The sequence below is a fragment of the Meles meles genome, chromosome 11 (genome assembly GCF_922984935.1).
Source record: "Meles meles chromosome 11, mMelMel3.1 paternal haplotype, whole genome shotgun sequence".
NCBI lineage: Eukaryota > Metazoa > Chordata > Mammalia > Carnivora > Mustelidae > Meles > Meles meles.
Window position 1 is genome coordinate 54,579,727 of NC_060076.1, and position 24,419 is coordinate 54,604,145.

At 40.6% G+C, this 24,419-nt stretch overlaps 1 protein-coding gene across 5 annotated transcripts in view; it reads left to right on the top strand.

The window, feature by feature from the left end:
* The first annotated feature begins 13,777 nt into the window (after nucleotides 1-13,777).
* ZDHHC21 (zinc finger DHHC-type palmitoyltransferase 21) overlaps nucleotides 13,778-24,419 on the top strand; it is a 67,608-nt gene continuing 56,966 nt past the window's right edge. Inside the window, exons 1-4 of one of the 5 annotated variants that reach the window (XM_046022812.1) lie at nucleotides 14,104-14,249; nucleotides 15,100-15,253; nucleotides 15,981-16,102; nucleotides 21,664-21,793. The gene's annotated coding sequence lies outside the window, so the exon portion shown is untranslated. Of the gene's footprint in view, nucleotides 13,916-14,103; nucleotides 14,250-15,099; nucleotides 15,254-15,980; nucleotides 16,103-21,663; nucleotides 21,794-24,419 lie in introns of those variants that run through there. The other 4 variants (XM_046022815.1, XM_046022813.1, XM_046022810.1 and 1 more) reach the window with 4 other exon arrangements.

The following is a 24,419-nucleotide window of genomic DNA, read 5'->3' on the forward strand; positions in this document are numbered from 1 at the left end:
TCTGATTTATACTTTCAATACACTTATATATATATATTTTTAATATTTATTTGACAGAGAGAGAGATCACAAGTAGGCAGAGAGATGGGGAAGCAGGCTCCCTGCTGAACAGGGAGTCTGATGTGGGGCTCCATCCAGGGACTCCAGGATCATGAGTTGAGCCAAAGGCAGATACTTAACCAGTTGAGCCACCCAGGCACCCCTTGTAACAGTTTTTAAAGGTTTTTTAAAAAATATATATATAAACTTTTATCTTGATTCAAAACCTTGGCATTAAGTATTCTCCACAGAGAGTAGTTAGCGTAGCTTTGATTTTTTTCAATATACATAGTCTCTTTAAACTTTTTTTTTAATTTGACTCCTAATTAAGAATGTCATGCACCTTCTTAATTTTTATAAAGGATCTATTGTACGCAAGACACTGTGCTGAGAACCCAGAGATAAGCAAAAATAAATAAGACACATTTCCTTCTGCCCTGAAACTTAAAACATTGTAGCAGAGGTAATTTGTGCAAATTATAAAGCAATAATGGTAGTCATAATAATAGGAGCTACCAGTTATTGAGGCCTTACTACGTGTTCATGTGCTTTCTATTCCTCATCTCCTAGAAATAGACATTTCATACACTTTTTTTTTTTTTTTTGACAAGGGGAGTGGGTGTCAGAAAGCTTCATTCCTTCAGTCCACAAATATTTACGGTGGTGATGAGACTGGTCACTGTGCTCAGTACCAAGAATGTAAATAAAGGAATGCACGATTATTTGAATATAATTCCTGACCTTGAATAGTTTACAGTCCGGGAACAAATAAATAAATATATTTGTTTCTGTAAAGCTAGAATGATGATCTTCCTACCGGGCCCTGCTTCCACTTCCTCAGTGAAGCCTCCCTTAAGACCTATGCAAGGTCAGTTTCACCCCTTGCCTGATTTCATGGTGCTCTATACCTTCACTTCTCACACTTGTTCGGTTTCTCATTACACTATTATTTGTGTCATCAATACTCAAATCATAAACTCCACGAGAGCAGCAATCATACTGGTTTTCTTTCACCACCATCACCAATGCCTAGGAAAGCGTCCAGCAATAGTCGGTACCCATGCAGAATTTTTGTCCGCACAAAAGAAACAATAATAACAGATGTCATATGTTGAAGATGCATCATGCATCAGGCACTGGGCCAACCACTTCATTTCATTTCATATACATCATTTCATTTAAGCCTCAGGAAACTTTACAAGGTAGGGAGTACTGTATTATTTTATAGGTGAAAATGCTCATATAAGTTAAATAATTCTCGGGGCACCTGGGTGGCTCAGTGGTTTAAGCCTTTGCCTTCAGCTTAGGTCATGATCTCAGGGTCCTGGGATCGAGCCCCACATCAGGCTTTCTGCTTGGCAGGGAGCCTGTTTCCCCATGCCCCTCTCTGCCTACTTGTGATCTCTGTCTGTCAAGTAAATGATAAACAAAATCTTTAAAAAAAAATAGAAAGTTAAATAATCCTCTCAAAGCAGAATTGCTCAAGGGCTTCAGAAGCAGAATGACTCCAAAGTCCCAGATCTTTCCTACCAGGTCACTTGCCTCAAGATAATAAATATTAAAAAAAATGTAAATCAATATGTGTATTTCTATATGCACATTACACATACACATATCCGTACGTATGCATATGCATATATATCTACATACACATATACATAAACATAACACATACATATACATAGAGGGTTAAACTCCTGATTTATCTGCTACTCTATCCCATCTCTGATTTCCACAGCCCATTATCCATGCCTGTCTTAAAATGCTTAATCAATGGGGATACCTTTAACTCAAGTACCAGAAAACACGACTCAGAATAAATTAAATTATAAAGGGATTTAGTATTTCACTACCAAGAAGCATGGAAGGCAGCTAGTTTCCTGGTTGGTCAAGTCAGAAGCTCTACCATTCTTTCAAGAACTCGAATTCCTTCCATCTTTCTGCTCTGTCACTCCGTGTATCTTCCACAAGCTAAAGCTCCCCTCAGTCACAAGATGGCTGCCATACTTCCAGGCATCGTAGGTCACCACTCCCACACCAATGTCTATGGTAGAAAAGAGGGATTCGCTCCCACTTTATATCCCTTTTGTTTATTTATTTTTGCATCCCTTTTAAAGAGCTGAATAAAATCAGTTACACTGAGGATAATAAAACAATGGAACAAAACCTTTGCTCTGACAGCAAGGAATGAAAAAGAAATGAAGGTTGAGTAGGCAAACAACAGTGTCTGCCACAGCCCTTTGCCACTTTTTAACTTATGTCATCATTATTTATTTACTTATCTTTACTTCTAAATTGTAAACTCCCAAATAGCAAGTTCCACATATTTTAGATCTTTGTTACCCCTCTGGTTCTAATATAAGGTTCTGTGTTTTATATAGTATATTATTTTAATACATTTCAAATACATTAGTGATACTGTTTTAGATATCATATTATGTACTTATATTTTAATATTTGTATCCTGGCCTATATATAGAAACATAAGCCTATACATACATAAAATGTATGCTCCGCACACATTAGCTTAATGAATGAGTTTTGGGAGCTGCTCGGAAGACTAGGTAGTATAGATAGTGTGGGGAGTTTTGAATGACAGCCAACGGGTTTTAAGGACGTACTTGGTAGGCAATAGGGAGTCTTAGAAGTTCTGTGAGCAGACTCGGATGGCATGGGTTTATAACAGTCACACCAGGAGGGCTCATGAACCCCCCGAAATGTGCACATATGTTGCAGGTCTGGGCATCCTTCAGGGGAGAGGGTCCAGAGTCCTAATGAGCTTCCCAAAGATATCCATGAGCCAAAAATCTCAACAGTGGGTATGACAAATTGGAGTAGAAAGAAAGCATGGGGGCCAGAAGAGCTGGAAGAAACCGTGGAAATCATGTGCACCAACCCCCTCTGACTGGAACTCCGGAAAGTCAAGTTTCCGCTTTCGGAGCAGAGGATGAATCTGAAGTACACTCTGGTGGGTCCTCTTCACCCTGTTTCATCCAGTGCGCACATTCAGGAGCTTTGCAGTGGTGAGATGTGTGAGTAATAATTCCCTGAGCAATGGAATGGACTTTCCTGTAATACAAGTTCTCCAAAGCCAGCCCCAATTATCCACCCACATCTCTGGGAGGCAGCTCAGATTTTCGTGGAGTGCCTGCCTCCCTCTTAACTCCGTTTTGTTCCTCTTCCTTTCCTCCAAAAGAAACAATCGCCAGTGATCCACCTGTGGGTGGGGACCCGGGTTAATATTTTACAAAGAACTTATCACAGGCTCCTCTCCTCTACCAGCTAAAGGAAACACACCTCTTTATGTCCAATATTTAAAGAACCAGAATTTCCAGTAAGCGCTTTTTCCTAGTCACAATTCTATTACTAAAAGGAAACCTGCATCCTGCCCAAATCTCAGGCAACAAATAGGTGAAAACTTAAGTGAATAGACAGATTTCACATTTTGCAAATTATGCAAATGATCAAATGATATCTTGGGGCTTTTCGGGACCAGGAAACACAGTGCAGACCTATACATGAAGTGGTTCCCAAATGTGCAGATATCACGAAAAGAGACTTTCTGCCCCCATTCTCCTGCTTGCTTGCAGAAGAGATTACGAGCCCTGGCACAGCTCTGAGGAAAATTACATGACAGGTGGAATTTTCTTTGATGTCTACTTTTCCTCCTTTCTGCCTGGGACCTCACTCTTGAGCTTTCCTTTCTCTCTTGCCTTCTTTTCCAGATATTCAAATTACCCACAAAGGCCCAGAGCTCCTAATACCTGTCCGTTTATCTATCTAGCCTGTCAATGTATTCAGCCAATTAACATCTGTTTAGAACCTATTAAGTGTGGGACACTGTGCTGATTCACTGGGATATCAAGATGGTTATGACAGATTCCTGCCCTTGGGACTGAATTGACCTGGCTTAACAGTTTGGGTTTCAGTTTCTTAGATTTGGTTGCGGGTTAGAATTACCTAATTGCTTGAAAAATACAGAAATTGTGTTCCAGGGCTCCTGGATGGTTCAGTTGGTTAAGCGACTGCCTTTGGCTTAGGTCAGTCCCAGGATGGAGTCCCCCATCCGGCTCCCAGCTCCGAGGGGAGTCTGTTTCTCCTTCTCTCCTCTCATGCTCTCTCTCTCTCACTGTCTCTCTCAAATAAATAAATAAATAAATAAACAATATTTTTTTAAAAAAGAAAGAAAGAAAGAATCTGTTCCAGTGGGTGGTGGTGGGGGGATTGGGGGTGGCAGACAATTGTTGATATATTTTTAAAGTTCCACAGATGATTTTTGCCCCCAGGCCAGATCACGAAGAGGCGGAAGTCACTGAAGAATTCTGGTTACAGGAATCTGAACACTTGCTCAGAACTCAAGACCCAGAATGTTCCGCCATTCTCCCAGCCCTTCTGGGTCCTCCTGCTGTTCTCCATAGAAACCGTCTTCTGCATTCGTCCAATTTCATTTCTGTGCAATTAATGAGTAACATGACTCTTGCCCAATTAACAAAAGTAGATTTTTGGCTAAGAGGAGATAGAGGTGTTTAATTGAATTTCTTTTTCTCCCCCAAATTCCTCTTTTTTTATCACATACCTATTACACTTATTCCTTCATCAGCATTTAGTACTATAATTCAGTAACTCCCAAATACCAATGTGCCAAAAACTTGCTTGGAAGGCTCACAAGCAATGCTTTCTTGGTTCCACACCTAGGGAGTATGAGTCACTGAATTCAAGATACTCTTTAGAATCTCCATTTTTCTAGCTTTTCATTATAATAATTTTCAAAAATACTAATAACTAAAAAAAAACAAATAGCACCAAGAATACCTCCATAACCTCCACTTTAACTCAACAATTGTTGACATTTTGCCACATTTGTTATCTTTCAGTTTGTGTAGATATGTGTGGGGGGTTATTCACTCTATGGTTTTAGACCCTTGAACCATTTGAAAGCAAATTGCAGATCTCATGACCTTTCACCTTTACTCCTAGAATGAGGATATTCTTTTTTTTTTTAGTTTTTTTTTTTTAAGATTTTATTTATTTTTTTGACAGAGAGAGACACAGTGAGAGAGGGAACACAAACAGGGAGAGTGGGAGAGGGAGAAGCAGGCTTCCTGCTGAGCAGGGAGCCTGATGCCGGGCTCGATTCCACAGGGAGCCTGATGCCAGGCTCGATTCCAGGACTTTAGGATCATGACCTGAGTTGAAGGCAGATGCTTAATGACTGAGCCACCCAGGCACCCCTAGAATGAGGATATTCTTACTTAGTAAGGATAACATCATCATCACTGTTAAGAAAATTAAAAGTATTTTCAAAATCTCATCTAGTCCCTTGTATTTTAATAGATGCCTTCTGGATCTCAGTTTCTCCATCAAAATTACAGACGTGTAAGTCCCAGACATTATGGTGTGTCAATAGGAGAGGTCTTTGGGGAGCAAGCAGGACTTACGGGACAACCCAAATAAGTCTTGGGTTAGCTCTAAGATTATGTAAATCAGGGCAGACAAGAGGTCCATCTTGCCAGAATGTTTATTCTGCTTGGCACAGAGTCTCAGAGAAGCCGGACAGGTCACGGAGCTGCTAGGATGCACTCCCATACTCTAGTTTTAACTATAAGAAAGCTGAAATATTCATTCCTCACCTGGGAAACTTCAAAAATAATTCTCTTGCCCTCACCTTAAAGTAGGAAGTTGAGTGATGAGTGCACCAAAGGGCACTGAAGGCATTCAGGACATACCTACTTTATTTTTATTTTTAAAATTTTTTCAGTGTTCCAGCATTCATTGTTTATGCATCACACCCAGTGCTCCAGGCAATCTGTGCCCTCCTTAATACTCACCACCAGGCTCACCCATCCCCTCAACCCCCTCCCTTCCAAAACCCTCAGTTTGTTTCTCAGAGTCCATAGTCTCTCATGGTTCATCTCCCCCTCCGATTTCCCCCAACTCACTTTTCCTTTCCTTCTCCTAATGTTCTCTGTGTTACTCCTTATGCTCCACAAGTAAGTGAAACCGTATGATAATTGACTTTCTCTGCTTGACTTATTTCACTCCACATAATCTCCTCCAGTCCCATCCATGTTGATATAAAAGTTGGGTATTCATCCTTTCTGATGGAGGCATAATATTTCAATGTGTATATGGACCATATCTTCCTTATCCATTCGTCTGTTGAAGGGCATCTTGGCTCTTTCCACAGTTTGACAACTGTGGACATTGCTACTATGAACATTGGGGAACATATGGCCCTTCTTTTCACTACATCTGTATCTTTGGGGTAAATAACCAGCAGTGCAATTGCGGGGTCATAGGGTAGCTCTATTTTTAATTTTTTAAGGAATCTCCATACTGTTTTCCAAAAAAGGCTGCACCATCTTGCATTCCCATCAACAGTGTAAGAAGGTTCCCTTTCTCCACATCCTCCCCAACATTTGTTTCCTGTCCTGATAATTTTGGCCATTCTACTGGTGTAAGGTGGTATCTCAATGAGGTTTTGATTTGAATTTCCTTGATGACTAATGATGATGAACTCTTTTTCATGAGGACACACCTACTTTAAAGGATAAGATTTGCCTCAGCGGAAATGATCAGTGGAGTGATTCCCTGCTGTGACTAAAGAGTTTAAATTGTGGCTCAGGGTCCTGCTTGGGGGAGCTGTAAGAAATAGGAATCATGGGAGTTGTAGTGTGCTCTGTTTCCATGCTCTCTAATTTTGTCTCCATAAAACAGCATCAGCTGCTGTTGCACACGGTGTAATTTTAACATGATCTTTTAATATTTACAGGGTGCTTGTAAAAAAGACTTCCATTGACAGCTGGTGATTCCCGTGGCAGTTAAGGAATGACAGCACAACCGTGATCAGATTGCTTTAGGAAAGAGTCTCTTGGATTGCTGGCTTTCACAGATCCAGGCCTGGGATGATTCTTGGGTGCAAGATTCTAAACCCCAGGTTGACCCCGTTTGATTATTGCCTGAGTGGCGCTGTAGGGCTGTGTATCTCCAGGTTCTTCCCAGATAGCAAAGGTGGGATAGGAAAAGGTGGAATGAACAAAGAGTTTGCTTGCTAGAGCAGGTATGAGCTTGGGGATGACTTTTCTTGTCTTTTTTTTTTTTTTTTGGTAATGCAGTTAAAAGTGAAAGTTACTCTTTGACTAAGAGAGCAAATAAGAAGGTTATCAATAGAAATTAAGTGTGTGTGTGTGTGTGTGCGTGTGTCTTTGAGTTTGGCAGGTATGATTATCCAAAGCAACACAGGTATTTAACTAACCCAAGATGTGGTCAGCACATTCTAAGTCACTGGTCAATTTTTCATCCTTGCTTCTACGGAATTCCTCCATTATGTGTTTGCTGCCCCCGTGCTGTTCATTGTGGCACTTTGAGCCTGAACGGCCTATGGAATTTTCTCAGCCATCTTTATATACCGCTGTCAGCTAAGCCTGAGACTTCCCGCTGTGGCACCATAGGGTGTCAAAGGATGAAATGTTAGGGGCCTCATTTCTTTCATCTGTTACATGTAGATACCATGAACCCAAAGCAGATCTTTGAGTTAGCATATTTGGAAACCCACAGAAATTATTTCTCCAGAGTGTTTTAGAGTCACAACGTACAGCAGAAAGCAATATTTCTTATTACCTCTGGCACCAAGGTTTTTCTAGAAGGACTCAGATTATTTTTTTCCACTGGTGTCAGTGTTATCTCCACAGGAGCCATGTGGGCTGTCTCTTTTAGAGTCTTCGTCTCCGTTCCTAGAGCTGAACATGCCCCTCTTTCCTTTTCCTTTCTGAGAGCTCAGCATGTCTTGCTTTGGTGTCTACATGAAGATGGAAGCCATTGAATTTTCCCTTTTTTCCCCTTCAAAATATCCCACCTGCTCATCCTCTGGCTCTTCTTTTGTTCCTGACTTTGAGAATTAACTCACTCTTTCTTCTCCTACCAAAGATAACTCTCCTATTTGGACTCTTGATTCTACTGGTGTCCCTGCTCCTCACTTTGTTTAAGCTCTGAATTTTTTTTTTAAGTTTATTTATTCAAGTCATCTCTATACTCAATGTGGGGCTCAAACTCATGACCCCAGGATCAAGAGTCACATGTTCTTCTGACTGAGCCAACCAGGTAGCCCTAAGTTCTGCATTCTAACTTGTCTTCCTCTCCTATTTTTTTTTTTTAAGATTTATTTATTTGAGAGATAGAGGGAATGCAAGTGAAGGGAGGGGTGGGGGAGGGGGGAGAGAGAGAATCCTGAGCAGACTCCCTGCTGAACATGGAGCCCCACACCAGGCTCGATCTCACCACCCCAGATCGTGACCTGAGCCGAAACCAAGAATCAGATGTTTAACCAGCTGAGCCACCCAGACATCCCTTCCTCATCTCTATTTTTAAGTCTTGGAGATAAACCCAGACTTCCCATGCCCCCCCGCCCCCCATCCCCACCATCTCTTTGGCTATTGTTTTTATAATAAAATCTCTCGGTGAAAATTTCAGTCTCTTTGCTTCATGCAATGAGGTCTCAGCATCATCAAAATGACCCTATTTTTAGTATGTCCTTTACACTGAACCAGGGAAGAACTTACCATCTTTCCAGACCCATTTTACTTCTGTCTTGGATCTCTATGAACCCCATTTACTTAATAATAATAATAATTATTATTATTTTCTAGAAACACAACTCACAAAAATTGTTTTTAGAAGCACATTTTCCTAAATAAATAAATAAATAAATACTAAACTAAAGCCCGTTTTCCTTCTGCTTTCTACCTCAATCCACATTTCTCCAAAAGATGAGGGAGCGGAGTGACCTACCCAGAGCATTGCTTCCTCCTGTGCTGGAAGAGTCCATGTGTGAAACGGCTGAATCTCATTGCTGAGAATGGCAGCTACTTTATCGTGCCATTGACAGAGAAAAGGAGACCTCTTTTCTGAAGAGGCCTGACTTTTGAGTCCTGACAACAGGTGGCTTTCATTATCGAATGGGTTGCTAATACTTAATCAGCTAAAGACTATCAGCTGACAAAAAACAGATTTCTTGCGCTTCAACGAGAAGGGGCTCTTCAGAGAAGTACCACTAGACCAGTAGGAGGGGCAAGCCCAATGTACATTGGGCTTTCACTAAAAGATTTCGAAGATGGTCTAAGGGAAACAGGGATCAGTTTTGGATCATTTGTTGTTTTGAGGTGGGATTACAAAAAGAGGGAATTAAGAGTTGGGTGCTGTCGTGAGATGAAGTTGACCAAGCACTTGGGTATCCCCAGTAATAAATGAAAACAGCAAGTGGTTTGAGGTGTCACTAGTCAGTGACCACCCAAAGAGTGGGGGTCACTATAGTAATTTACATCTGCCCCATGACCTTTGGCAGAAACAGTGTTTGCTATTAAGTTGGCAGCTGGCTTGATCTGTGTCTCTCTTCCCAGCCTGGTTAGTGACAGGGTTTTTTTTTCTCTTTTTGCTCCCAGTTGATTTTCATGCTTTCAATTCCAAATAAATTTTAACTCTGTGTCCTGGATTCGAAATTCACCTGAACATTTCACAAGGATATGTTTTCTCACAAGCACTTAACGAACTGTAAGAATTTCAAATTCATCTCTATTTAGCTTAATAAACTTCTAGAGCAAACATCAAGCAACACTAAAAAGTTGAAATGATACCATTTGTCTTCACTAATAGGTTCTGATTTAGGATATGGAAAATTTTTTCTTTTCTTCTCTTTTCTTTTTTTTTTTTAAGATTTTACCCATCCATTTGAGAGAGGGGAAGACAGAGAGAGAGAGAGAGAGAGAGAAGACACCCAAGCAGGGGGAGGGGCAGAAGGTGAGGGAGAAGCAGACCTCTCACTGAGCAGGGAGCCCCACACAGGCCTCGATACCAGGACCTCAGAACCACGACCCGAGCTGGAGGCAGGCACTCAAACAACTGAGCCACCCAGGTGCCCCTATGGAGAACTTTTTAAAATGTCCTACTGCTCTGCATTTTGATGATACTATGGCACTCGCTAATAAAATCTTTCCAGGTTACTGTACTCCAAAAGCTTACATTGGCTGCTTATTGGAAATAGTGTTGAATTTGAGGCTCAATGTGATTTGACTCTGTTCTACATTCTGATTCTCTTCTCTCCATGAATTTTACTTTTGAGCCACACCGGATGGACTACTGTACTTTCATGTTTCCGTGCCTTTGCATAGCCTGTCCCTTATGCTGGAGGGATCCTTTGTTCCAAAGTCCTGTGCTTATTTGCAAGAACATTTCTCCAGGAAGCCACTCCTGAACTACTCTGTTGACACGACTGGCTGCTTCTTTAGACTCCCAAATGTAACTTCACTTAGCATTGCTTTTGTTCTATCTCCTAAGCACAGAGTGGTTTTTAGAGTTATCTTTGATATTTGAAAAAAAGAAGTTTATTTCACCCACTCTCCATATCCTAAAGCAGATTCTTAGCCTGATGTCTGTGACTTCACTGTGGTCCTTGGGAGGCATGGGGAGGTGCGGCAGCTTCTGAAATTTTATTTTTAAATATATATGTCCGTGTTTATGTAATTGCGTGTATACACACATGCTTTGTTGGGAAAGAGGGTCCTTAACGTTCATTAGATGCTCAAAGAGATGTGTAACCCAAAAGAGGTTAAGAACAACTATTAGAATATTAGACTGTTCTGGAATGGGCACTCTGCCACTCAAACAGATGGGGGAGATGACGATAAGCAACCAAGAAATCATGAATGTGCATCAAATGTGGGTGCTTAGGGCATGGTACCCAGCTGGGCAGGTGGAGAACGCGATCCACCCAAAGCTGCCAAGGGCTATTAGCCAGTGTTGATTAAACTCTGGACTGCACTTGCACTGACTTTTGGAAATTGTAGTCCAATCCAGTCCTCCCCCGTCACGGCACAGAAGCACAGTAGTTGGCTGAGTTTATCCACATAAATGCCTGACTGTGCCTTTGTTGAGAAGCTAAGTTGGCAGTGGTAGCCATGTTCCTTGTTCTTATCTACTTTTTCAATTCCCAGATAAATACTAGTTTGATTAATAATCATGTCACAGGAAGGATGAAATAGACTAGAATTCTGGAGGGAGAATATAGCATATCTATCTTCTCTCCATCCTTACAGCAAATAGAAAAGCTTCTTAAAAAGATTATATGATGCCATATCTCCCTCATCCTCTCATTATGACATAGGAGTCAAGCATATGGGTTGCAACATAAGACAATCATCCTTATGTTTTGACCCTGATAGGGCCCTGATAGATAGGCCCCTGATTAGACTTCTTAAGTGCCCATGCTAACAAGATCATGATTTTGAGAATGGTTTTCCTGCTACTTCTCTCTTTCCATGTCTTATTTAGAGAATTCTCTGTGAAATGGGCTTGGCTGATCAGAGACAGGTTTACTCGGGACAAAATGCATGAAAAATACATACACTTCCAATTGTCACAGCACTCATGTGCCACTCAACTAATTCTCATTTTGGTACTTGTTGAAATCATTTACTACAAATTATTCCTTCTGACAATAGTATATTAAAAAAGAGCCAAATAATATGCAATTTGGGTACTCAAATTTTGGAAGTAAAATTCCACATTTCTCCTTCACCCAAAGTGACTAGTTATGTTTCCTTCCTTCTTTTATTTATTTGAGAGAGAGAAAGAGAAAGTCTGTGAGTGGGGAGAGGGGTAGAGGGAGAGAGAGAATCTCAAGCAGACTCTGTTCTGAGCCAGACATGGGGCTCCATCCCACAACCCTGAGATCATGACCCAAGCAGTAATCAGGAGTCTGATACATAACAGATTGAGCCACCCAGGCACCCCTGCAACCACCCTTCCTTTCTCCCTCCCTCCCTCCCTCCCTCCCTCCCTTCCTTTTAAAGATTTTATTTATTTGAAAGAATGAGAAGGAAAGGGAGAGAGAATCTGAAGCAGACCCAGCACTGAGCACAGAGCCCGACATGGGGCTCGATCCCATAGCCTCGAGATCATGACCTGAACCAAAAGTCAAGAGCTGGGCGCAGGCGCCCCTTTATTTCTTTCTTTTCAAACAAACCCAAGTTATAAAGATCCTACTACATAAAATGCATTGTGAAAACCAAAGGCAATTCTTTCAAAAGCAATTGTCACTGCCTTCTAGCCTAGTTATAGATAAATGGAGGAGCTGATTGCTTAATCTGAAAGACAATAAAACTTGCATATAGTCAAATCAATCCCAATCATTGAGTTCCTTTGGGGGTAAAAGACAATATTCCAGGTCAGTAGTTTTAAAACTTGAGTGTGCATTAGAATCAGCCAGAAGGCTTATGAAAACAGTGATTGCTGGGCTTCATCCCTGAAGTTTCTAATACAGTATTTCTGGGATGGGGCTGGAGAATGCAGATCTCTCACTAGTTTACAGGTGATGTTGATGCTGCTAGTGTGAGGACTACACTTTGATATCTACTGGTGTAGGTCCTTAAGGTCTTAAGGTATTTCTAATTGAAATACATCAGAACATAACATGTTTAAAAATACCTAGCAATACAAGGTAACATATGGTTTCAAAATAAGCTTCATGTGTGTGTGACATTAAGTACAGTGTGTTGGGGGGGGAGAGTACTCTGGGCTGGCAGGATTTGAACTGAATCCCAAGTATGGATAATGACCATCAGGGAGGAAGACAAAGGACAACCTAGGAAGGCTAAATGAATCAAGTTCATTTGAGCTACGACTGCACAGGTAAGTAGAGTAGGACTACTTACGAGTAGTCCTACTAGTACTACTACTACTACTAGAGTAGGGCTTTCAATGCCATCCTATAAGAAGCTCAGATTTTATGTATCAAGTAATATTCTTCCATCCATACATGATCTCCTGTGGCATGCAGGCACAAAGATTTAGCTCTACATTACTACAAACGGTGTAATACTGTATCCAAAGTACTGCTTGGCTTAGGAGAGGGAAGAGAAGGGAGGTTTTAAAGTAGGTCTCTGGTGTTTGGTAAGAAACCGGGTGGTGGGTTGATTATTTACAATGTTGGGTCAACTAATTTTTCCTAGGCTGCAGGGATGGGAAAGCTGACAACTTTTGGATGTTTCCTTAAATACCGAGTAAAGCTGGTTTGGGTATGGACTGGGGTGGCCCACGGGAACCGACAACATCGTAGATAGCTGGGCAACCCTGGCTCTTGCTGCATAGAGGGTCTGAAGAGGGCAAGGACAGGCACTAGAATCGGGTGCCTTTCAGTACGTAAGGTGCACATGTAGGGATCACCTGGAGATCTTGTTAAAATGCAGATACTGATTCAGCAGATCTGAGGTGGTGCATGTCTAACAAGTTCCCAGAGAATGCAGTTGCTGCGGGCGCACTTTGAAACAAGGTACCAGGGGACATCCAGAACGCCTTAGCGGAATACAGAGGCCTGTTGGCCTTTGGCCCTGAAGGAAGAGGGCTACTCGGCAATCCTTACACGAAGGCCCCTCTGCGGTCCCCCTTAGAGGGGGACAGTGAGGGGTGTGGGGACAAAGAGAAGGACGGCCCAGGCACAGCTGGGAAGGTGGCAGCAGGGGAGGGCGGAGGCGCCGAGGTGCGTCAGGTACGAGTGTTCCGGTGACGGCGCGGGGACCGCCGCACGCGGCCTGGAGCCGGGGCGCATCTCCCCCCGCCGGCGGCGCGATTTCTGCTCTTTCGGCCCTCGGCGGCTCCCATCGCGGCTCCCGGCAGCGGAGCGCAGACGGCGACGGCGGCGGCCGGTAGCCCCAGCGCGCGGGCGGGCGCACACCCACCCCGCCGGCCCGGGCGCTCCGGCTCCCGGAAGCGGAAGGGGAACGCGGCCCGGCCTGGGCGACGGCGGCGGCGCCGGCGGAGGAGGAGGGGGAAGAGCGGCTGGCGGCCGCGAGAGCAGCGGCGGCGAGAGGCGAGCCCGCCGGCGCCGGTGAGTGTGTGCAGGCGCGGGGCCGACGCGGCCGCCCCCGTACCTCCTCCCCCCCAGCCCCCGCCCCGCCGGGCCCCCGCCGCCGCTGTCGCTGCCGGGCGCCAGCCGTCCTCACCTGGCCGCGCTCCCGCCCCGCGCCCTGCCCCTCCCCGCACCTGCCTCTCTCGACACCTGCCCCCGGCACCTGCCCCCTCGCCCGAGCTCCGGCTCCAAATCCCGCTCGCCCGGGCCCCGCGGGTCTCAGAGTAGCTGCAGCAGGAGCCGGAGCCGCAGCCGCCCGCCAGCTCCCCCTCCCAGAACTGGGGGTGGGGGGTGGGTTCCTGTTCTAGCCGAGGTGATTTAGGGTTGGGTTCTCTCCCCCCCCCCCCCCCGCGTTTGCTTTTTAATTGATTAAATTTGTGCCCAGAGTTTCTCGCCTGTGAACTCCAGTTTCCCTCTCTGCACCCCTGTCCGGAGATCTGCGCAGGGATCCCGGATTTATCTGTTGTCGCAGCCTTTCATTCATTTCCAGATCGCTGGTGTGAGGCTGCGGAGGACTAGGCGGGAGCAGAAATAGTTTGCTTTTTTATTGACCTTCTGCCTCCCTCCCTCCAGATCTGAGAATGATTTTGAGAAAATGGCTTATGGATAGCAGCAGTTTGCACTTGTTACCATTCACGATAATAAATAGGTCGCTGGATTTTAAGTGTAGAGTCCATTTAAAGTTGTGGTTTCTCAAGCTATATTTGGGTCACATTTTAAAATCCCTTGTGAGTCAGTGGAGGATGTCTGTATCTCTAGGGCTGAGAGAACCTGACCGGTTATTACTCGAAAATATTGCAGTTACGGCAGTCCCATAAAAGTCAAGAGGAAAAAAAAAATCAAGGTCATTGTGGGTCATAAATCATAGTGTAAAGTTACAGCCTAAAAAGACGACTGAGGATAATTAATCGCAAGTTGAAAAGATGATGTGTCAGTGGATCCTCAGTCTAGGATGGTAATATGTAGTATCCTTAAAAAAAAATCACTACCTTCCTTGTGGTAAAAATAATAATAATAACGAATAATAATAGTTATCATTTGATGATTGCTTGGTATGTGCCTTCCTTGGGCTTTTTGCACAATGGCTTGTTAAATCCTCCCATTTCTTTAGATTTTACTTATTTTACAGATAAAATCTAGAGCAGTGTTTTATGTTGCTTTAGTTGTTCGACCTCTTAATGGCAAAAAGATTTTTGAGGAAGTGATGAGGAGCGAAATCGATTGGAAGGAAGAACCAAATGAGATTTAGTGTAGTGGAAAGAAAAACTCGATTCTGGTCACATTGCTGTCACAGTCCAGCTGTAGGGTCACGGATAGGTGAGTGACTCACCCTGTTTTCTCATCTATACAACTAAGGAGTTAGGCTAAAGTCTTCAAGGCTCATTTGAGCTTTATATGTTACGTTTGTAATTAATTTAAAACCCTTTAACATGTTAAGAGCACATTTTAAACATACACCTGCAGAAGTATTGGGAAAATTATATCAAAATATAACTAAAAATATATATATTTCTATACTTTTGGAATAGTATTTGGTGTAGAATTCCTCATTTTGGATGTATATTAGGTCCCTTCCAACTGTGGTGATTTCTGTTAAATGTAAAATACTTTAAAAGCTGTAGTTGGAATCAGTGAAATAGAACATATTTTAAAGATTTTATTAATTTGACAGAGAGCACACACAAGCAGGGGGAGTGGCAGGCAGAGGGAGAGGGAAAAAGAGGCTTCCCCACTAAGGAGGGAGCGTGACACGGGGCTCGATCCCAGGACTCTGGGATCATGACCTGAGCTGAAGGCAGCCACCTAACCCACTGAGCCACCCAGGTGTCCCAAAATAGAGCATATTTTCAATAAAATGATGGTAACCGTGTCACACTGCCTATCTCTGGGGTGTTTTATTTAATACAAGAAATGTAGGTATTTTAAAATGCACACATGTAACCATCAGCTTATCAGATAGATTCTAAAGAAGAAGTGATCATCAGTATGAATCATACAATTTTTACTACTTATTTGTCCACTGCCTGATTTCTTTAATTCATAGGGCCTGATTCAGAACCTGTGGAAAAGTGCATGGATAAAATAATGCCACGTATTAGTGAAGAAACTAATTGAGAAGTCTAGTATTGTCTCCATGGAGCTTTTTTTCTGGGATTGTAATTGAGTGTGAGTCAATACAATCTTTTTCAGCATAGAAGGCTACATACTGGTAGTATCCATATTAATAGGTGTAACAGGGAAGACAGAGGAAAAGCTATTTTTATTCCCAGGGAGTTTTCCCTAAGCTCAGTTTTACTTTTGTATTAAGGCATGAAGGAATTTTATATTGCTTCAGTAAAACATTAGGGCTCAGAGTCAATTTTTCAAGTGCACTAAGTATAAATGGCATTTTAACATCTAGCAGAATAATCAGTGCACTTATAGCTCTTATTTAATAAGCGCTTTAAGCTGAAAATGTTTGAACTCTTTTGTTATCAGTGAAAAACACAGGTAAGAGACAAGAATAAATGGGGGAAAACCCCTTTTTTATTGTCAGCATAGTGATTCATTGGTAAATTGAATAAACCTAGTTATTCACAGATGTAGCACTGCTCTCATTGGTAGCTACCTCGACAAAAGTATCTTAGGAGGATGGTAGGTTATTTACTTATTTCCTCTTTTGACGTACCCTAGGGAAAAGACGTAACATTTTCCAAGTTTGTCTCCTGCCATTTAGGCCTCCTCTTGCTCTGTGCTTTACCTCGTAGGTAAATTAACTTCATCCCATTTAAGAGGCCAACTAGGTATCTGCTCCCTTCATCTAACTGTTGCTGCTTCCACAAAAGGGCAGGTTAGGTTAAAAATTAGTATTTTGCCATTCGCTGATGAGTTTTATGTTAGTTCTTTCTAACTTTAACATGCTCATGTGTGATCTCAGCCAGGTTTCTGATTTTAAGCCTTTTATCCATAATTATGGAACAGATAATCTCCTGTAGGATTTTCAGCTTCAAGCAAGTAAGGAGTGATGATTTCTTTTGGTAGTATTGTTCTTGAACTGTGCCTGCTTTGGTAAAGTCTAGTGCGAAGGAACTCTGATTTGTTGTTGTTCAGTTTGTCTTGGTGGAGTGGGTACTAGAGGTAGGTAGCTAGTTTCCCTTCCCCCTTGGAAGAACGTGTCAGGTTCATGTCCAGGATACACCAGAGCCTCTTCATTTCTGGCTTTTACTTTATCTGAAGGTTTTTCCTTGTGCTGTGTTTGAAGCGAAGGTTATCTGTAGCCTTCTGTCCTACTCTACATTCAGCCTTAGTTCTTCTTGCCTTTCCTGACCCTTTTCCACATCTCTGTCTTCTAAGTGAAGATTCCCACGTGACATTTTATACCGACTCAAGCAGTATTTGGTATCTTTAATTCATATTATCCCACACCTTCAAAGCTACTTTGACTTTCTGTTAGGGAATTCTAATGAAGTGTATCACTGCAGTACAGTATTTTTAATGGAGGTGTTAATTTACATTTATTTTTCACTCATGAAGCAGGCACACGGAGGAGCAATGGCTTATGTGCAGTTTTGCCTAGAATGTAGTGATTTAAGGACTTGTTCTAGAAGTGGGTTCTTGAAACCATTGATGGTATAAGTATGTTCTGCTTTGACACTTTGCCTACCCACATTTTCACAAAGAATTCCTGGAGAACTCAGCATTGAGTCAGAATTGTGCATTCTTCATTAGTTTCTGAAAGCAGGTCCTGATTTGCTCCTGTGTTTTAGTCCTTAAATTACCAGCCCTTCTGCTTTTCTGCTTTTCCTTGAAAGACTTTGGTTTGAAGGTTTTAGTTCACTCCATTTTAGATCAAATCTCTATTTTCAGTTTTCTGCTTGAAGAGACCCCATGCCAACATGTGGAAATAAAACTTCCTCTATGCTCCTGGTATGATAACAGCTGAAAGACTGGGCTGTGGGAGGGTTCTCATTCCTGACAAGTGTTCTCAGTCTTTAGTGTTAGAGGAAGTAGAGCTGGGGTATGGTTAAATTGTATCATGACTTTAAAGATAGGGACCCAGAAACATTGATTCTGGAGTTTGCAAGACTCAAAGTAAAACTTAATTTGTCTCTCTTCCTCTCCTATCTCCCTCTCCCCTTTAAAGTTACTGTTTTGGGAGTTGCTTTTCATTTGTCAGGCAGTTTCTCATTTAAGCATGACAACAATTCCATGAGTTATTTTTATCACCATTTTACAGATGGCTAAACGGAAGCTTGAAAAGAAACGGCAGCTTGGAGGCTGTGTCATAATTTGAATGTGACTCTCTTTTTCATATCCCCACAAGATTAATTTCCTACTCGTGAAATAAACTGAATACCTATATGATATTTTAAAAATTGAATTACCCCCTTGGCTAATTATTAGAAACAGCTATAGCCTGATATGTTTTTTATTTTTAAAAATATATATATATATTTTTTAAATGATATATTTATTTTAGAGAGAGAGAGAGAGAGAACAGGAGCAAGGGGAGGGGCAGAGAGAGTGTGGAACCTGATTCGGGGCCTGTCCCAGGACCCTGAAATCATTACCTGAACCGAAATCAAGAGTCAGCTGCCTAACCGACTCAGCCACCCAGGTGCCTCTGTAGCTTGATAGTTTGGGTAGAATTATTTATCCTGGCCAATTTTCAGAGTAGACAACATCAGAAGTTAAATATCTATATAAATATGTTTAAAAGTATGTAGTTGTAACTTCATTTTAAGGTACAGTTTTAAGTTTAAATTTTATATATCTGTATATTAACTTTTTTTTTTTTTTAAGATTTTATTTATTTGACAGACAGAGATCACAAGTAGGCAGAGAGACAAGCAGAGAAGGTTGGGGGGGGGGGAGCAGGCTCCCTGCTGAGCAGAGAGCCTGATGTGGGGCTCAACCCTGGGATCATGACCTGAGCCGAAGGCAGAGGCTTTAACCCACTGAGCCACCCAGGCGCCCCTATTAACTGTTTTCTTTTGGGAACTTTCTGTGGAATTTGTTTTGTTTTGTTTGCCCTGTGAATTGTTGATTGTATTCTTTCAGACATCACAATGTTAAAAATACCTAATGACCTCATGACCTTTTATAGTTATGAAACTTTGGGATATTATTCGTTATCCCCAAATTACATGGAGTTTTAAGCCTAGCATTGTTTCTGTACCACATAGGTGAGATTTGATTCCATGATGTCGGTGATGCTGCTGAATTAGATAAAATGGTCATCCCGTTGGAAATGCTCTGGTGCAGTGTAGCTCTAATAACTGAAAATGTAAACTAGGAGTTTTCCTTGAGTGTAAGCCAGTGAGTGACTGGGGTTTGACTCATAGATGTTTGACTTGGGCTATTACCTAATAATTCTGACAGGAAGTACTGTTTTGCTGAAACATTAGGAAGCCACCCTAGAGTCATAGCCATAGCAGCGTTATTGATGTTGGCCCTGTCTCAGACATTTTGTAGTACCGTATTTAATTCTGCTTGTGATATTTTTCTAGAAGAAGATCAGCTCATTAATTTGTTCTTAGAGTAGCAGCTCCTCTACTTTGTCACTCCATATTTTGTCTCTAAAAAAAAAATCAAAGGTGCAGGCAAGGAAAGCCCTCTACACTAGCTTAGAAAGTTAGTGTAGAAACAAATTGCATTTGACAATCTAACAATCATGGCCATAGAGAAATTGACGCTGGGAGAAAATAGAGTTAAAAAAGTCTATAAGAGGAATGGAAATGTAATGCTAATGATTTAGATATAGTTCTCACATCCTCAGAATGTAATACTTTCCTTTTGCTATGGTAAGCAGTATACTTAAGACACTCCTAACTTGTCCTTCGTTTTCTGTCTTGGAAATGGTACTACCCCTTCATGTAGTTCCTACACCAAAAACCTACAGTCTGCCCTTTGCTTTTTTTTTTTTTGGTGAGATTTTATTTTTTTATTTGAGAGAGAGAGAGAGTGAGAGAGAGAACATGAGAGGGGAGCGGGGAGAAGGTCAGAGGGAGAAGCAGACTCCCCATGGAACTGGGAGCCCAATGCGGGACTCAATCCTGGGACTCCAGGATCATGACCTGAGCTGAAGGCAGTTGCTTAACCAACTGAGCCACCCAGGTGCCCCTACCCTTTGCTTTTAATTGATCACCAAGTTCTGTTGATTTTACTCATTAAATTCTTAATCTGCCCATTTCCAGCGTGTCTCCTGTCCTAAGTATTCGTTCTTTACCCCAGTTGTTCCACACTCCCCTTATAAGTCACTACTGTTTTGGTCTTCCCCCTCCCCCTCCTTTCTCACCTGGGTGACCAGTAAGCGGAGCTTATTTTATGTAGTCAGCTTTGGAGCCTTATCCCTCCACCCAAGTCCATCCTTCCTAGTGTTGCTGTTCTTCCAAAATGTGAACTTCGTCATGGCATTCTTCCGCCTAAAATCCTGCAATGGTTTCCCGCTGTGTTTGTTGCAAAGTCCAAACTCATTAGCATGGTTTAACAGTGTTTTTTGCTCTTAAATCATTCTTTTCTTGTGGATCATGAAATCCCTTTAGTGGGCTGTGACCAACGTTATATATTTTTATTGAAGTGAACTAGGGTAAAATAGAGTAACAGTGTAGTAAGAGCAAATACTTTATTAAACCTTTTCAATTATGTTTTATTTAATGAGTATAAAACATTCTCATATCATATATTTCTGTGTGTACTGGTAATATTGCGAAATACATTTCTTAGAGGTGAGTGTACTCAAAAGGTTAAACATGTTTTACCCCATTCTTACATATGCAATGAATCTAGTCATTTCGCTTTACTTTGGTTTTCTCTGCCTGCTTCCATACTTTTTCTTATTTTGCTCTTTTGTTCAGAAGAGCCTCCATTCTTTGACTAGCTAACTCACAGGTTTCACTCTCTCCAGAAACCTTTTCCTGATGGCACCTCACCATAAGAAATACCTTTTGTACTACTACCTAGTATGTACATAAATATTCCCATAACTGAAAAAAGTTCCATGAGCCAGTACCCTTCCTAAATGAGCTGCATTCCTGCCATCTTGCCCTCTAGTGCACCTTGTCCTACAAGGTATTGATCTGGTCTGATACCTAGTCTGTCTTTACTGAGGATGGGGCCCATCTCTTTTTTATCTGTATCCTGTGCAAAAGCATAGTATATAGTCAATAGATGCTAATTGAATTAATAAAATACTGAATCTCTGTGTGTATGTTATCTAGAACTCTTTACAGTATTATAGTTTAAACTTGAACTGTAGAAACTAACTTTGATGGTTGATTCTCTTAATGGTTCATTACAGGAGGATAGCTTTTTTCCCTTAAAACATTTTAAACTTAAACTTGCTTCTATTTTAAACTCTTTATGTTTGTCAATTGTGATTGGATAGTTCCAGCCTCACATCTTGATAGACATTACAATGCATTTTGTCTCATCAGTGATCTCAGAATCTGTTGTCATTTTGTGATTTGTGGTCAGGAAGTTTGATGAAGCCCAAATGTTGGACACACAATACTAATTTGATTTTATGGGAACTGGGTGGTTTCAAAAGAGAGAACTTTCCTGTATAATGATATAATCAAATGCAGATTTTGGGGGGATGGAGTAGGATATGGAAACACAAAATCAGGTAGAGTTGAGTCATCTTATTTTTGAATTTAAAACTTCTGTAATTGACATTTTCACAGAATATTTAGCGACTTGCAATTCTTATCTTTGTAAGAGATCATTATTTGTTAAACCATTAATAGATTCTCATGGAGAACTGTTATTGAGGAGAGATCCATTTGTTGGGATGTAATTAAAAAAGGAATGAATGAAGATAAAACCTCTAAATGCAAGCACCAGAATTACAACACATCTTGGTGAATTTGCAAGTTGGTAAGTCCACATTTAATTTTACATGGGAATATGTTTCTGTATTATGTGGCATAGTATCCTTAAAGTCTTATTTTTAGATGCATTAAACGACTGTTCGTTTGCAAAAAAAGATAATTGTAGTTACATTATGTTTATTTAAAATTTTTCATATTAAATTTTAACTAGGCATTTTCTTGAATAAGAAATTTCTTTTTCCATAGAGAAAAGTAAACTGTAAGTAATACAAATTTCAGAAACACAAACTTGAAATGGCTTTATAGCTGATGCTTCTACACTGCATTTTAAAAAAGATTAATTTTAAAAACAATTAATATTAGGGTAATAAATATAATGATAAAGAGAGCTTAAATTAAACATCTTATGTACAAGGTTGTAGTGTCTCATCAGAACCCCTAGGCAATCTTTATTTTTCAGTTGGTTGAAAAGAATTTAGAAGTGCATATGTTTATTAATAAACTTAGAAGACCACATAAGCCACACATGAAATGTGAAAGCTTTCTTTTCACTGCTCTGTCCTTTAGATAGCCCAGTGATAACCATTAGTGTTAACAGTTTGATGGACATGTTTTCTTCTAGAATTCTTATTCCCTATCCATATATAGAAATTGCTAATACATGTTTCTTAACAACAACAAAAAAAGAATCATGTTATATGAACTTTTCTGTAATTTGCTTTCCCCGCCAACATTTAATTGTGAAAAATTTTAAACAGAAGAGTTGAAAAAATTCTATGGTATAACACCTGAATACCTAACTCTTAGTTCTTCCACTAATATTTTATTAAATTTCATCACATGCTCAACCATCTCTCTGTCCATCCATCAATCCACTTTATTTTTTTTTGATCCATTTCATAGTAAATTGCAGACATCAGTACATTTCTTCCTTCCGCCCCCTCCCTGATAACTTCAGCCTACTATCATTAGCTAGAGTTCAATGTTGGTTTATAGGGTTTTTTAAAGGTAAATTTACATACCATGAAATACACCATTCTTAAGGGTAAATTTGCTGACTTTCGACAAATTCACAACCTGTTTATCTCAAATTCATACCAAGATAGAGATCTTTATGAGGGAACCAAAGTGTTCCCTTATACCTTTTCCTAGTCTCTCATTATCCTCCTCTACTCTAGGAAACCACTGTTAAGCTTTTCTCTCATAACCTCCTTTCGTTCATTCAACACTACGTGTCTGTACCCATGTGCAGATCTAAATCTATCTCCTTTTTTCTTTTCTTTCTTTCTTTCATTTTTTTTTTAATTGCAGTAGCTTGGAAATAATGCTACACCTTGGATGTCTTATAATTTATTTGATCAGTCCCCTCCCTCTTCATAAACATTGATGTTGTCCCCAATTTTTATGATTACAATAAGCAGTGTGTGGAACACCTTGAATGTATCTGTACCTCCTCACTCTAATGAGTACTTTGGTAGCACTTACTAGAGATACAAATATGGGTCAAAGAGTTTGACTTTTTAATAGATACTGCTGCATTGCCCTCTAAAGATGATTGTATCAGTTTACATGCATAGCTGTAGTGGATGGGAATGTCCTTTTCTCTGTGCTCTCTTGTCATTGAATAATCATCTGTCTTCCCAAAATTTTGTGCATACAAAGGATGAAAAAGCATACCTAGTTATTTCACATTTTCCTAATCAGTAATGATTAGCCATTAAATTTTGTTTTCTTTTGTGAATTGCTTCTCTGTGTATTTACTTTGTATGACTCTTACCAGTCATATGTTGTCCTTTTTTTTTTTAAAGGGATACTTTGTCTTTTGACTTTGTTTTTGGTACATTGTAGGCTTCAGAAATTTTAATCTTTATGTGGTCTCTTATGAGGTTCTTTCTCATTTTGAGATTACAAAACCACTTGCTGTTTTCTTGTACCAGTTTTGCCTTGTGTTATGGAATTTAGAAGAGGAAAATCGCTGTAAGCTGAGGTGGCAGGAAAAATTTCGTCTGGAGAGTGAGATTCAAATTGACCTTGAAGTATGAATTGAATTTAAGTAGAGTAAACAAGAATGATAGGGATGTTTCAGATAGGAGGAATGAGAGAGGGAAATTTTTTTTTTCATATTCATGGAACATTTATAAGACCATTGGCTGAGGTGGAGAGTCATATAAAACTCTTAAGGTTCGAGAGAACATTTGGCTAGATTTCTTGTAAATTATCTTGGCTAATTTTTATCATTTTCTAAAATCTGCATTTTCATGTTGTAGTTTTCTGTCCTATAATAGTTTTCTATCCCTTTCTTTTCATAGTGATTTGAGTCTTCTTCCTGAAGAAAATGCAGAGTAAAATTTAGTGTCCTAAAAAGGCAAAAAAGGAAAGGTCGTTTCCTACTAGAATAGTTTGGGCATTGAAAATATTTATGTAGTCTAGTTTATTAGAGCTGAATTATATCTTTAAAAAAAAAGTTGGTGCTGTAGTAATTTACATCGTTAATGAAGTTAGTCACAGCACTCAGGTAGAGTTACCAGATAGCAATCTTAAAAAATGTGGAAGGACCAGTATGTCCACTAGTTACATCAAAGTTTGAGTTATGAACTCACCTTTTAATAGACAGATTAGCATGTCAGGATCTCTAGCTAAGGAAAGTATTTTACAAATGCCACCCTTCAGAT